Source organism: Oncorhynchus nerka, unplaced genomic scaffold, assembly GCF_034236695.1.
Source record: "Oncorhynchus nerka isolate Pitt River unplaced genomic scaffold, Oner_Uvic_2.0 unplaced_scaffold_2637, whole genome shotgun sequence".
NCBI classification, from domain to species: domain Eukaryota; kingdom Metazoa; phylum Chordata; class Actinopteri; order Salmoniformes; family Salmonidae; genus Oncorhynchus; species Oncorhynchus nerka.
Window position 1 is genome coordinate 9,628 of NW_027038662.1, and position 16,026 is coordinate 25,653.

General features: G+C 47.3%; 1 long non-coding RNA gene across 1 annotated transcript; it reads right to left on the reverse strand.

Moving 5' to 3' along the window:
* Positions 1-638: 638 nt before the first annotated feature.
* On the reverse strand, positions 639-8,527 carry LOC135567103 (uncharacterized). The gene is made up of 2 exons (XR_010462253.1): positions 8,143-8,527; positions 639-838 (listed from the first exon to the last, which is right to left on the reverse strand). It is a non-coding gene; the product is annotated as an uncharacterized LOC135567103 (long non-coding RNA).
* Positions 8,528-16,026: the final 7,499 nt, after the last annotated feature.

Consider the following 16,026-nt stretch of genomic DNA (forward strand, 5'->3'; position numbering starts at 1 on the left):
TACCATAAGGTCTGTAGATATGACCCAAGATGAGACTCTATCAGAGGTAAAGATGAGACTCTATCAGAGGTAAAGATGAGACTCTATCAGAGGTAAAAATGAGACTCTATCAGAAAAGTCTACCATAAGGTCTGTAGATATGACCCAAGATGAGACTCTATCAGAGGTAAAGATGAGACTCTATCAGAGGTAAAGATGAGACTCTATCAGAGGTAAAGATGAGACTCTATCAGAGGTAAAGATGAGACTCTATCAGAGGTAAAGATGAGACTCTATCAGAGGTAAAGATGAGACTCTATCAGAGGTAAAGTCTACCATAAGGTCTGTAGATATGACCCAAGATGAGACTCTATCAGAGGTAAAGTCTACCATAAGGTCTGTAGATATGACCCAAGATGAGACTCTATCAGAGGTAAAGATGAGACTCTATCAGAGGTAAAGATGAGACTCTATCAGAGGTAAAGTCTACCATAAGGTCTGACAGTCTGTTCTGTTGTTGTTTGGGTTCTCCATGGGATTTCACATTCAGTGTGTAGCACAGCACCCTACAGGATAGTTAGGCTGCACTGTCATCAGTCCTCAGACCCCACACCCAGGTGGAGAGGCTTATAGAAAGAGACAAGAGAAAGAGCACCGCATTGATGGGGGGGACAACCTTTATTACATCACACTAGAGGCTTCCAGTATGTGTTTAATAGCAGTGTGAGGTGGTGGTAGCAGGGAGGAGACAGTGAGAGGTGATTGGCTAGGTCCTCCTGGTGATGTGGTCATAGATGACGACTTGGCTGTAGAGTTCAGACTGGAGGGGCGTCCTGGACGAGTTGTCTCCAGGTGAGGCCTACAGAGGAAACAAACACCAGGTGAGGTCTACAGAGGAAACAAACACCAGGTGAGGTCTACAGAGGAAACAAACACCAGGTGAGGTCTACAGAGGAAACAAACACCAGGTGAGGCCTACAGAGGAAACAAACACCAGGTGAAGCCTACAGAGGAAACAAACACCAGGTGAGGTCTACAGAGGAAACAAACACCAGGTGAGGTCTACAGAGGAAACAAACACCAGGTGAGGCCTACAGAGGAAACAAACACCAGGTGAAGAGGAAACAAACTACAGAGGAAACAAACACCAGGTGAGGTCTACAGAGGAAACAAACACCAGGTGAGGTCTACAGAGGAAACAAACACCAGGTGAGGTCTACAGAGGAAACAAACACCAGGTGAGGTCTACAGAGGAAACAAACACCAGGTGAGGTCTACAGAGGAAACAAACACCAGGTGAGGTCTACAGAGGAAACAAACACCAGGTGAGGTCTACAGAGGAAACAAACACCAGGTGAGGCCTACAGAGGAAACAAACACCAGGTGAAGCCTACAGAGGGAAACAAACACCAGGTGAGGTCTACAGAGGAAACAAACACCAGGTGAGGTCTACAGAGGAAACAAACACCAGGTGAGGCCTACAGAGGAAACAAACACCAGGTGAAGATGGAAACAAACTACAGAGGAAACAAACACCAGGTGAGGTCTACAGAGGAAACAAACACCAGGTGAGGTCTACAGAGGAAACAAACACCAGGTGAGGCAAACACCAGGTACAGAGGAAACAAACACCAGGTGAGGTCTACAGATGAAACAAACACCAGGTGAGGTCTACAGAGGAAACAAACACCAGGTGAGGTCTACAGAGGAAACAAACACCAGGTGAGGTCTACAGAGGAAACAAACACCAGGTGAGTCTACAGAGGAAACAAACACCAGGTGAGGCCTACAGAGGAAACAAACACCAGGTGAGGTCTACAGAGGAAACAAACACCAGGTGAGGCCTACAGAGGAAACAAACACCAGGTGAGGCCTACAGAGGAAACAAACACCAGGTGAGGTCTACAGAGGTGAAACAAACACCAGGTGAGGCCTACAGAGGAAACAAACACCAGGTGAGGCCTACAGAGGAAACAAACACCAGGTGAGGTCTACAGAGGAAACAAACACCAGGTGAGGTCTACAGAGGAAACAAACACCAGGTGAGGCCTACAGAGGAAACAAACACCAGGTGAGGCCTACAGAGGAAACAAACACCAGGTGAGGTCTACAGAGGAAACAAACACCAGGTGAACAAACACCAGGTGAGGTCTACAGATGGGTCAGAGAAACAAACACAGGTGAGGTCTACAGAGGAAACAAACACCAGGTGAGGTCTACAGAGGAAACAAACACCAGGTGAGGTCTACAGAGGAAACAAACACCAGGTGAGGTCTACAGAGGAAACAAACACCAGGTGAGGTCTACAGAGGAAACAAACACCAGGTGAGGTCTACAGAGGAAACAAACACCAGGTGAGGCCACCAGGTGAGGTCAGAGGAAACAAACACCAGGTGAGGTCTACAGAGGAAACAAACACCAGGTGAGGTCTACAGAGGAAACAAACACCAGGTGAGGTCTACAGAGGAAACAAACACCAGGTGAGGTCTACAGAGGAAACAAACACCAGGTGAGGCCTACAGAGGAAACAAACACCAGGTGAGGTCTACAGAGGAAACAAACACCAGGTGAGGTCTACAGAGGAAACAAACACCAGGTGAGGTCTACAGAGGAAACAAACACCAGGTGAGGTCTACAGAGGAAACAAACACCAGGTGAGGTCTACAGAGGAAACAAACACCAGGTGAGGTCTACAGAGGAAACAAACACCAGGTGAGGCCTACAGAGGAAACAAACACCAGGTGAGGTCTACAGAGGAAACAAACACCAGGTGAGGTCTACAGAGGAAACAAACACCAGGTGAGGTCTACAGAGGAAACAAACACCAGGTGAGGTCTACAGAGGAAACAAACACCAGGTGAGGTCTACAGAGGAAACAAACACCAGGTGAGGTCTACAGAGGAAACAAACACCAGGTGAGGCCTACAGAGGAAACAAACACCAGGTGAGGTCTACAGAGGAAACAAACACCAGGTGAGGTCTACAGAGGAAACAAACACCAGGTGAGGTCTACAGATGGCAGGAACACCAAGTGAGGTCTACAGAGGAAACAAACACCAGGTGAGGTCTACAGAGGAAACAAACACCAGGTGAGGTCTACAGAGGAAACAAACACCAGGTGAGGTCTACAGAGGAAACAAACACCAGGTGAGGTCTACAGAGGAAACAAACACCAGGTGAGGCCTACAGAGGAAACAAACACCAGGTGAGGCCTAAAGAGGAAACAAACACCAGGTGAGGTCTACAGAGGAAACAAACACCAGGTGAGGTCTACAGAGGAAACAAACACCAGGTGAGGTCTACAGAGGAAACAAACACCAGGTGAGGTCTACAGATGAAACAAACACCAGGTGAGGTCTACAGAGGAAACAAACACCAGGTGAGGCCTACAGAGGAAACAAACACCAGGTGAGGTCTACAGAGGAAACAAACACCAGGTGAGGTCTACAGAGGAAACAAACACCAGGTGAGGTCTACAGAGGAAACAAACACCAGGTGAGGTCTACAGAGGAAACAAACACCAGGTGAGGTCTACAGATGGCAGGAACACCAGGTGAGGCCTACAGAGGAAACAAACACCAGGTGAGGTCTACAGATGAAACAAACACCAGGTGAGGTCTACAGAGGAAACAAACACCAGGTGAGGCCTACAGAGGAAACAAACACCAGGTGAGGCCTACAGATGGCAGGAACACCAGGTGAGGCCTACAGACGGCAGGAACACCAGGTGAGGCCTACAGACAGCAGGGTTAGAGGAGAAACACTGTTGGGAAATATCCCCAAATCCTTTGAACTAGATTATTAGATTACTCAATTAACTAAATGAACTCAGAGTAATTGTTTTAGAATTTACAATGTTTTTAAAATCCAACAAGGTCCAAAAGCCAAAAACAACCTGTATCCTAGCTAGAGGATGTTATCAGACATGTCTATAGTTTTCAGAACATCCTGCTTTTTAAAGATTTGGTCGTTTCTGGGCCTGGCTAAACATATTTCCCAGGGTGACTTGGGCCCCTCCACCCAGATTACATAAAGAGGTGTGAGCATGGGAGCAGCTGAGGCCCCTCCACCCAGATTACATAAAGAGGTGTGAGCATGGGAGCAGCTGGGGCCCCTCCACTCAGATTACATAAAGTGGTGTGAGCATGGGAGCCCCTCCACTCAGATTACATAAAGTGGTGTGAGCATGGGAGCAGATGAGGCCCCTCCACCCAGATTACATAAAGAGGTGTGAGCATGGGAGCAGCTGGGGCCCCTCCACTCAGATTACATAAAGTGGTGTGAGCATGGGAGCAGCTGGGGCCCCTCCACCCAGATTACATAAAGAGGTGTGAGCATGGGAGCAGCTGGGGCCCCTCCACTCAGATTACATAAAGTGGTGTGAGCATGGGAGCCCCTCCACTCAGATTACATAAAGTGGTGTGAGCATGGGAGCAGATGAGGCCCCTCCACCCAGATTACATAAAGAGGTGTGAGCATGGGAGCAGCTGGGGCCCCTCCACCCAGATTACATAAAGAGGTGTGAGCATGGGAGCAGCTGGGGCCCCTCCACTCAGATTACATAAAGAGGTGTGAGCATGGGAGCAGCTGGATACCCTCCACCCAGATTACATAAAGAGGTGTGAGCATGGGAGCAGCTGAGGCCCCTCCACCCAGATTACATAAAGAGGTGTGAGCATGGGAGCAGATGGGGCCCCTCCACCCAGATTACATAAAGAGGTGTGAGCATGGGAGCAGCTGAGGCCCCTCCACCCAGATTACATAAAGAGGTGTGAGCATGGGAGCAGCTGGGGCCCCTCCACCCAGATTACATAAAGTGGTGTGAGCATGGGAGCAGGGGGGCCCCTCCACTCAGATTACATAAAGAGGTGTGAGCATGGGAGCAGCTGAGGCCCGTCCACCCAGATTACATAAAGTGTGAGCATGGGAGCAGCTAGATACCCTCCACCCAGATTACATAAAGCGTGAGCATGGGAGCAGCTAGATACCCTCCACCCAGATTACATAAAGCGTGAGCATGGGAGCAGCTGGGGCCCCTCCACTCAGATTACATAAAGCGTGAGCATGGGAGCAGATGGGGCCCCTCCACCCAGATTACATAAAGCGTGAGCATGGGAGCAGCTGGGGCCCCTCCACTCAGATTACATAAAGCGTGAGTATGGGAGCAGCTGGGACCCCTCCACCCAGATTACATAAAGAAGTGTGAGCATGGGGGCCCCTCCACCCAGATTACATAAAGCGTGAGCATGGGAGCAGCTGGGGCCCCTCCACCCAGATTACATAAAGAGGTGTGAGCATGGGGCCCCTCCACCCAGATTACATAAAGCGTGAGCATGGGAGCAGCTGGGGCCCCTCCACCCAGATTACATAAAGAGGTGTGAGCATGGGGCCCCTCCACCCAGATTACATAAAGCGTGAGCATGGGAGCAGATGGGGCCCCTCCACCCAGATTACATAAAGAGGTGTGAGCATGGGGCCCCTCCACCCAGATTACATAAAGCGTGAGCATGGGAGCAGCTGGGGCCCCTCCACTCAGATTACATAAAGCGTGAGCATGGGAGCAGCTGGGTCCCCTCCACCCAGATTACATAAAGAGGTGTGAGCATGGGAGCAGCTGAGGCCCCTCCACCCAGATTACATAAAGTGGTGTGAGCATGGGAGCAGATGGGGCCCCTCCACCCAGATTACATAAAGAGGTGTGAGCATGGGAGCAGATGAGGCCCCTCCACCCAGATTACATAAAGAGGTGTGAGCATGGGAGCAGCTGGGGCCCCTCCACCCACACAAAAATTGTCCAGTTGTGTGGATGATTCTACAATGTTTCTAATAGGGTGCAAAAAAATCATTCCCAGATCACATTTAGTCTGTTCTATAAACATTCCCAGATCACATTTAGTCTGTTCTATAAACATTCCCAGATCACATTTTGTCTGTTCTTTAAACATTCCCAGATCACATTTTGTCTGTTCTATAAACATTCCCAGATCACATTTTGTCTGTTCTTTAAACATTCCCAGATCACATTTTGTCTGTTCTTTAAACATTCCCAGATCACATTTTGTCTGTTCTTTAAACATTCCCAGATCACATTTTGTCTGTTCTTTAAACATTCCCAGATCACATTTTGTCTGTTCTTTAAACATTCCCAGATCACATTTTGTCTGTTCTATAAACATTCCCAGAATGCTTATTTAAGCAACGTTGTGAAGATATGACTGGAGATAGATTCCCAAAACACAAACTGTCCAGTTCTGCTGATATTCATAATGTTTGTATCAGGGTGCACAAAACGTTTCCTTGATGTTGACAGAATGTTGACAGAACAGTCTTTCTGAGTTCTTTAAAGGTTCCCATGTTGACAGAAGGTTGACAGAGCAGCTGTGATGTGGGAACCTTTAAAGAACATACAACATGTGATCTGGGAAGGTTCTTGCAACATCAGGCAAACATTCTATAATCATCACCACGGCTGGGTCTGTGCTTTGCCACGGCTGGGTCTGTGCCACGGCTGGGTCTGTGCCTTGCCACGGCTGGGTCTGTGCTTTGCCACGGCTGGGTCTGTGCCTTGCCACGGCTGGGTCTGTGCTTTGCCACGGCTGGGTCTGTGCCTTGCCACGGCTGGGTCTGTGCCACGGCTGGGTCTGTGCCTTGCCACGGCTGGGTCTGTGCCACGGCTGGGTCTGTGCCACGGCTGGGTCTGTGCTTTGCCACGGCTGGGTCTGTGCCTTGCCACGGCTGGGTCTGTGCCTTGCCACGGCTGGGTCTGTGCCACGGCTGGGTCTGTGCCTTGCCACGGCTGGGTCTGTGCCTTGCCACGGCTGGGTCTGTGCCACGGCTGGGTCTGTGCCTTGCCACGGCTGGGTCTGTGCTTTGCCACGGCTGGGTCTGTGCCTTGCCACGGCTGGGTCTGTGCCTTGCCACGGCCGGGTCTGTGCCTTGCCACGGCCGGGTCTGCGTTGGGTCTGGGTTGAGCTGGGCTGGGTTGAGCTGGGCTGGGTTGAACTGGGCTGGGTTGAGCTGGGCTGGGTTGAGCTGGGCTGGGGCATTGCCATGCTGTTCAGGACTGGGCTGGGTTCTGGGCATGTGGGTGGTTGCTGGTTGCTCTGTCTGGCTTCCAGGGCCTCTAGTGTTTTAATAAGCAGCCTGGTCTGCTCTACTCTGCGTTGCTCTGGTCGGGGCTGGGCGGTGCTGGTCGGGGCTGGGCGGTGCTGGTCGGGGCTGGGCGGTGCTCAACCGCAGTTGGAGCGATTATGATTTCGCCCCTTAACAGCAGAACTCAACAACACAGCAGAACTCAATATGTCCCTAAAGCTCAGTTTGCAACTCATGTTCAAAACAGTTGTGCTGCTCCACAAAGCTCCTTCCCTTCCCACTCTGCCCCCAGCAGAGAGGAAAGAGATCTACGTTAACACCCAGAACTAGCAGACAGTGGATTAGGGTGGAGTTACCTTGTAGAACCCTGTGTTTAACGACAGTCAGCAGGGGACCTAACTCTGTCTGTCTGTCTGTCTGTCTGTCTGTCTGTCTGTCTGTCTGTCTGTCTGTCTGTCTGTCTGTCTGTATGTCTGTCTGTCTGTCTGTCTGTCTGTCTGTCTGTCTGTCTGTCTGTCTGTCTGTCTGTCTGTCTGTCTGACAGTCAGCAGGGGACCTAACTCTGTCTGTCTGTCTGACAGTCAGCAGGGGACCTAACTCTGTCTGTCTGTCTGTCTGTCTGACAGTCAGCAGGGGACCTAACTCTGTCTGTCTGTCTGTCTGTCTGTCTGTCTGACAGTCAGCAGGGGACCTAACTCTGTCTGTCTGTCTGTCTGACAGTCAGCAGGGGACCTAACTCTGTCTGTCTGTCTGTCTGTCTGTCTGTCTGTCTGTCTGTCTGTCTGTCTGTCTGTCTGTCTGTCTGTCTGTCTGTCTGTCTGTCTGTCTGACAGTCAGCAGGGGACCTAACTCTGTCTGTCTGTCTGTCAGTCAGCAGGGGACCTAACTCTGTCTGTCTGTCTGACAGTCAGCAGGGGACCTAACTCTGTCTGTCTGTCTGACAGTCAGCAGGGGACCTAACTCTGTCTGTCTGACAGCAGCACCCTCTCTCTCTCTCTCTCTCTCTCTCTCTCTCTCTCTGGGAAACATAGACCAGAGGAGAGCACAACACCATCACACCACATAGCCTACCTTAGGGTCCACGTTGAGAATCTTTCTGTCTGTCTTGTTCTTAAAAAGCAGACCACTGGAGTTCTCAGCGATCACCTGGTAGTTAGCGCTGACATTGGACGTGGACACCTGGGTCTCCCAGTTGTAGAAGCTAGGAACAAATAGAAAGTGTTAGTTCATTAAATAATACAACTTCCTAATTGGTTTCTACAGATAACTAGTAATAGTAGTGTTATATTTCTATCTATATTCTATACTAGTCATGTTGAACTTCTATACTAGTCATGTTGAACTTCTATACTAGTCATGTAGAACAGGTCTATATTCTATACTAGTCATGTTGAACAGGTCTATATTCTATACTAGTCATGTTGAACTTCTATACTAGTCATGTAGAACAGGTCTATATTCTATACTAGTCATGTAGAACAGGTCTATATTCTATACTAGTCATGTTGAACTTCTATACTAGTCATGTAGAACAGGTCTATATGCTATACTAGTTATGTTGAACAGGTCTATATTCTATACTAGTCATGTTGAACTTCTATACTAGTCATGTAGAACAGGTCTATATTCTATACCAGTTATGTAGAACAGGTCTATATTCTATACCAGTCATGTAGAACAGGTCTATATTCTATACTAGTCATGTAGAACAGGTCTATATTCTATACTAGTCATGTAGAACAGGTCTATATTCTATACTAGTCATGTTGAACAGGTCTATATTCTATACTAGTCATGTAGAACAGGTCTATATTCTATACTAGTCATGTAGAACAGGTCTATATTCTATACTAGTCATGTAGAACAGGTCTATATTCTATACTAGTTATGTAGAACAGGTCTATATTCTATACTAGTTATGTAGAACAGGTCTATATTCTATACTAGTTATGTAGAACAGGTCTATATTCTATACTAGTTATGTAGAACAGGTCTATATTCTATACTAGTCATGTTGAACAGGTCTATATTCTATACTAGTCATGTTGAACAGGTCTATATTCTATACTAGTCATGTAGAACAGGTCTATATTCTATACTAGTCATGTTGAACAGGTCTATATTCTATACATAGCAGGCTATTACATCATCCAGCCTTCCAGCAGGAGCGGTTATTTAACAGCTGGGTATTAAACAAGGTGACTTAGTCCATTAACATAAAAGGAAAGCAAGGAACCACAGCGCAAGGGGGAGGAGTCTGTATCCTATTTGGTGTGAGGTGCTGTTGGAGTAGAATAGTAGACAGGGGTCTGTTTCTTATTTGGTGTGAGGTGCTGTTGGAGTAGAGTAGCAGACAGGAGTCTGTTTCCTATTTGGTGTGAGGTGCTGTTGGAGTAGAATAGTAGACAGGGGTCTGTTTCTGTAATTAGATTAGACTATCATAACCAGGGAGTGTACACTACATTAGACTATCATAACCAGGGAGTGTACACTACATTAGACTATCATAACCAGGGAGTGAACACTACATTAGACTATCATAACGAGGGAGTGAACACTACATTAGACTAGACTATCATAACCAGGGAGTGAACACTACATTAGACTATCATAACCAGAGAGTGAACACTACATTAGACTAGACTATCATAACCAGGGAGTGAACACTACATTAGACTAGACTATCATAACCAGGGAGTGTACACTACATTAGACTATCATAACCAGGGAGTGAACACTACATTAGACTAGACTATCATAACCAGGGAGTGTACACTACATTAGACTATCATAACCAGGGAGTGAACACTACATTAGACTATCATAACCAGGGAGTGAACACTACATTAGACTGGACTATCATAACCAGGGAGTGAACACTACATTAGACTGGACTATCATAACCAGGGAGTGAACACTACATTAGACTATCATAACCAGAGAGTGAACACTACATTAGACTAGACTATCATAACCAGGGAGTGAACACTACATTAGACTATCATAACCAGGGAGTGAACACTACATTAGACTAGACTATCATAACCAGGGAGTGAACACTACATTAGACTATCATAACCAGGGAGTGAACACTACATTAGACTAGACTATCATAACCAGGGAGTGAACACTACATTAAACTAGACAATCATAACCAGGGAGTGAACACTACATTAGACTATCATAACCAGGGAGTGAACACTACATTAGACTAGACTATCATAACCAGGGAGTGAACACTACATTAGACTAGACTATCATAACCAGGGAGTGAACACTACATTAGACTATCATAACCAGGGAGTGAACACTACATTAGACTATCATAACCAGGGAGTGAACACTACATTAGACTAGACTATCATAACCAGGGAGTGAACACTACATTAGACTGGACTATCATAACCAGGGAGTGAACACTACATTAGACTGGACTATCATAACCAGGGAGTGAACACTACATTAGACTATCATAACCAGAGAGTGAACACTACATTAGACTATCATAACCAGGGAGTGAACACTACATTAGACTAGACTATCATAACCAGGGAGTGAACACTACATTAGACTATCATAACCAGGGAGTGAACACTACATTAGACTAGACTATCATAACCAGGGAGTGAACACTACATTAGACAATCATAACCAGGGAGTGAACACTACATTAGACTATCATAACCAGGGAGTGAACACTACATTAGACTAGACTATCATAACCAGGGAGTGAACACTACATTATACTATCATAACCAGGGAGTGTACACTACATTAGACTATCATAACCAGAGAGTGAACACTACATTAGACTAGACTATCATAACCAGGGAGTGAACACTACATTAGACTAGACTATCATAACCAGGGAGTGAACACTACATTAGACTGGACTATCATAACCAGGGAGTGAACACTACATTAGACTATCATAACCAGGGAGTGAACACTACATTAGACTATCATAACCAGGGAGTGAACACTACATTAGACTAGACTATCATAACCAGGGAGTGAACACTACATTAGACTGGACTATCATAACCAGGGAGTGAACACTACATTAGATTAGACTATCATAACCAGGGAGTGAACACTACATTAGACTAGACTATCATAACCAGGGAGTGAACACTACATTAGACTAGACTATCATAACCAGGGAGTGAACACTACATTAGACTATCATAACCAGGGAGTGAACACTACATTAGACTATCATAACCAGGGAGTGAACACTACATTAGACTAGACTATCATAACCAGGGAGTGAACACTACATTAGACTATCATAACCAGGGAGTGAACACTACATTAGACTAGACTATCATAACCAGGGAGTGAACACTACATTAGACTGGACTATCATAACCAGGGAGTGTACACTACATTAGACTATAATAACCAGGGAGTGAACACTACATTAGACTAGACTATCATAACCAGGGAGTGAACACTACATTAGACTATCATAACCAGGGAGTGAACACTACATTAGACTATCATAACCAGGGAGTGAACACTACATTAGACTAGACTATCATAACCAGGGAGTGGACACTACATTAGACTGGACTATCATAACCAGGGAGTGAACACTACATTAGACTAGACTATCATAACCAGGGAGTGAACACTACATTAGACTATCATAACCAGGGAGTGAACACTACATTAGACTAGACTATCATAACCAGGGAGTGAACACTACATTAGACTAGACTATCATAACCAGGGAGTGAACACTACATTAGACTATCATAACCAGGGAGTGAACACTACATTAGACTAGACTATCATAACCAGGGAGTGAACACTACATTAGACTAGACTATCATAACCAGGGAGTGAACACTACATTAGACTAGACTATCATAACCAGGGAGTGAACACTACATTAGACTAGACTATCATAACCAGGGAGTGAACACTACATTAGACTATCATAACCAGGGAGTGAACACTACATTAGACTAGACTATCATAACCAGGGAGTGAACACTACATTAGACTGGACTATCATAACCAGAGAGTGAACACTACATTAGACTATCATAACCAGGGAGTGAACACGAGAGCTTCTGGTCAGCGGGGTGGTGGCACCGGGATCCTCATCTCTCCCAAGTGGTCATTCTCTCTTTCTCCCCTTACCCATCTGTCTATCGCCTCCTTTGAATTCCATGCTGTCACAGTTACCAGCCCTTTCAAGCTTAACATCCTTATCATTTATCGCCCTCCAGGTTCCCTCGGAGAGTTCATCAATGAGCTTGATGCCTTGATAAGCTCCTTTCCTGAGGACGGCTCACCTCTCACAGTTCTGGGCGACTTTAACCTCCCCACGCCTACCTTTGACTCATTCCTCTCTGCCTCCTTCATTCCACTCCTCTCCTCTTTTGACCTCACCCTCTCACCTTCCCCCCCTACTCACAAGGCAGGAAATACGCTCGACCTCATCTTTACTAGATGCTGTTCTTCCACTAACCTCGTTGCAACTCCCCTCCAAGTCTCCGACCACTACCTTGTATCCTTTTCCCTCTCGCTCTCATCCAACACTTCCCACACTGCCCCTACTCGGATGGTATCGCGCCGTCCCAACCTTCGCTCTCTCTCCCCCGCTACTCTCTCCTCTTCCATCCTATCATCTCTTCCCTCTGCTCAAACCTTCTCCAACCTATCTCCTGATTCTGCCTCCTCAACCCTCCTCTCCTCCCTTTCTGCATCCTTTGACTCTCTATGTCCCCTATCCTCCAGGCCGGCTCGGTCCTCCCCTCCCGCTCCGTGGCTCGACGACTCATTGCGAGCTCACAGAACAGGGCCCGGGCCACCCGAGCGGAAATGGAGGAAAACTCGCCTCCCTGCGGACCTGACATCCTTTCACTCCCTCCTCTCTACATTTTCCTCTTCTCTCTCTGCTGCTAAAGCCACTTTCTACCACTCTAAATTCCAAGCATCTGCCTCTAACCCTAGGAAGCTCTTTGCAACCTTCTCCTCCCTCCTGAATCCTCCTCCCCCTCCCCCCTCCTCCTCTCTGCAGATGACTTCGTCAACCATTTTGAAAAGAAGGTCGACGACATCCGATCCTCGTTTGCTAAGTCAAACGACACCGCTGGTTCTGCTCACACTGCCCTACCCTGTGCTCTGACCTCTTTCTCCCCTCTCTCTCCAGATGAAATCTCGCGTCTTGTGACGGCCGGCCGCCCTACAACCTGCCCGCTTGACCCTATCCCCTCCTCTCTTCTCCAGACCATTTCCGGAGACCTCCCTTACCTCACCTCGCTCATCAACTCATCCCTGACCGCTGGCTACGTCCCTTCCGTCTTCAAGAGAGCGAGAGTTGCACCCCTTCTGAAAAAACCTACACTCGATCCCTCCGATGTCAACAACTACAGACCAGTATCCCTTCTTTCTTTTCTCTCCAAAACTCTTGAACGTGCCGTCCTTGGCCAGCTCTCCCGCTATCTCTCTCAGAATGACCTTCTTGATCCAAATCAGTCAGGTTTCAAGACTAGTCATTCAACTGAGACTGCTCTTCTCTGTATCACGGAGGCGCTCCGCACTGCTAAAGCTAACTCTCTCTCCTCTGCTCTCATCCTTCTAGACCTATCGGCTGCCTTCGATACTGTGAACCATCAGATCCTCCTCTCCACCCTCTCCGAGTTGGGCATCTCCGGCGCGGCCCACGCTTGGATTGCGTCCTACCTGACAGGTCGCTCCTACCAGGTGGCGTGGCGAGAATCCGTCTCCACACCACGTGCTCTCACCACTGGTGTCCCCCAGGGCTCTGTTCTAGGCCCTCTCCTATTCTCGCTATACACCAAGTCACTTGGCTCTGTCATAACCTCACATGGTCTCTCCTATCATTGCTATGCAGACGGTTTTCACACAATTAATCTTCTCCTTTCCCCCTTCTGATGACCAGGTGGCGAATCGCATCTCTGCATGTCTGGCAGACATATCCGTGTGGATGACGGATCACCACCTCAAGCTGAACCTCGGCAAGACGGAGCTGCTCTTCCTCCCGGGGAAGGACTGCCCGTTCCATGATCTCGCCATCACGGTTGACAACTCCATTGTGTCCTCCTCCCAGAGCGCTAAGAACCTTGGCGTGATCCTGGACAACACCCTGTCGTTCTCAACTAACATCAAGGCGGTGGCCCGTTCCTGTAGGTTCATGCTCTACAACATCCGCAGAGTACGACCCTGCCTCACACAGGAAGCGGCGCAGGTCCTAATCCAGGCACTTGTCATCTCCCGTCTGGATTACTGCAACTCGCTGTTGGCTGGGCTCCCTGCCTGTGCCATTAAACCCCTACAACTCATCCAGAACGCCGCAGCCCGTCTGGTGTTCAACCTTCCCAAGTTCTCTCACGTCACCCCGCTCCTCCGCTCCCTCCACTGGCTTCCAGTTGAAGCTCGCATCCGCTACAAGACCATGGTGCTTGCCTACGGAGCTGTGAGGGGAACGGCACCTCAGTACCTCCAGGCTCTGATCAGGCCCTACACCCAAACAAGGGCACTGCGTTCATCCACCTCTGGCCTGCTCGCCTCCCTACCACTGAGGAAGTACAGTTCCCGCTCAGCCCAGTCAAAACTGTTCGCTGCTCTGGCCCCCCAATGGTGGAACAAACTCCCTCACGACGCCAGGACAGCGGAGTCAATCACCACCTTCCGGAGACACCTGAAACCCCACCTCTTTAAGGAATACCTAGGATAGGATAAAGTAATCCCTCTCACCCCCCCCCCTGAAAAGATTTAGATGCACTACTGTTCCACTGGAGGTCATAAGGTGAATGCACCAATTTGTAAGTCGCTCTGGATAAGAGCGTCTGCTAAATGACTTAAATGTAATGTAAATGTAACACTACATTAGACTAGACTATCATAACCAGGGAGTGAACACTACATTAGACTATCATAACCAGGGAGTGAACACTACATTAGACTAGACTATCATAACCAGGGAGTGAACACTACATTAGACTAGACTATCATAACCAGGGAGTGAACACTACATTAGACTATCATAACCAGGGAGTGAACACTACATTAGACTATCATAACCAGGGAGTGAACACTACATTAGACTATCATAACCAGGGAGTGAACACTACATTAGACTAGACTATCATAACCAGGGAGTGAACACTACATTAGACTGGACTATCATAACCAGGGAGTGAACACTACATTAGACTATCATAACCAGGGAGTGAACACTACATTAGACTAGACTATCATAACCAGGGAGTGAACACTACATTAGACTAGACTATCATAACCAGGAGTGAACACTACATTAGACTATCATAACCAGGGAGTGAACACTACATTAGACTATCATAACCAGGGAGTGAACACTACATTAGACTAGACTATCATAACCAGGGAGTGAACACTACATTAGACTATCATAACCAGGGAGTGAACACTACATTAGACTATCATAACCAGGGAGTGAACACTACATTAGACTATCATAACCAGGAGTAACACTACATTAGACTATCATAACCAGGGAGTGAACACTACATTAGACTATCATAACCAGGGAGTGAACACTACATTAGACTAGACTATCATAACCAGGAGTGAACACTACATTAGACTAGACTATCATAACCAGGGAGTGAACACTACATTAGACTGGACTATCATAACCAGGGAGTGTACACTACATTAGACTAGACTATCATAACCAGAGAGTGAACACTACATTAGACTAGACTATCATAACCAGGGAGTGAACACTACATTAGACTAGACTATCATAACCAGGGAGTGAACACTACATTAGACTAGACTATCATAACCAGGGAGTGAACACTACATTAGACTAGACTATCATAACCAGAGAGTGAACACTACATTAGACTGGACTATCATAACCAGGGAGTGAACACTACATTAGACTAGACTATCATAACCAGAGAGTGAACACTACATTAGACTGGACTA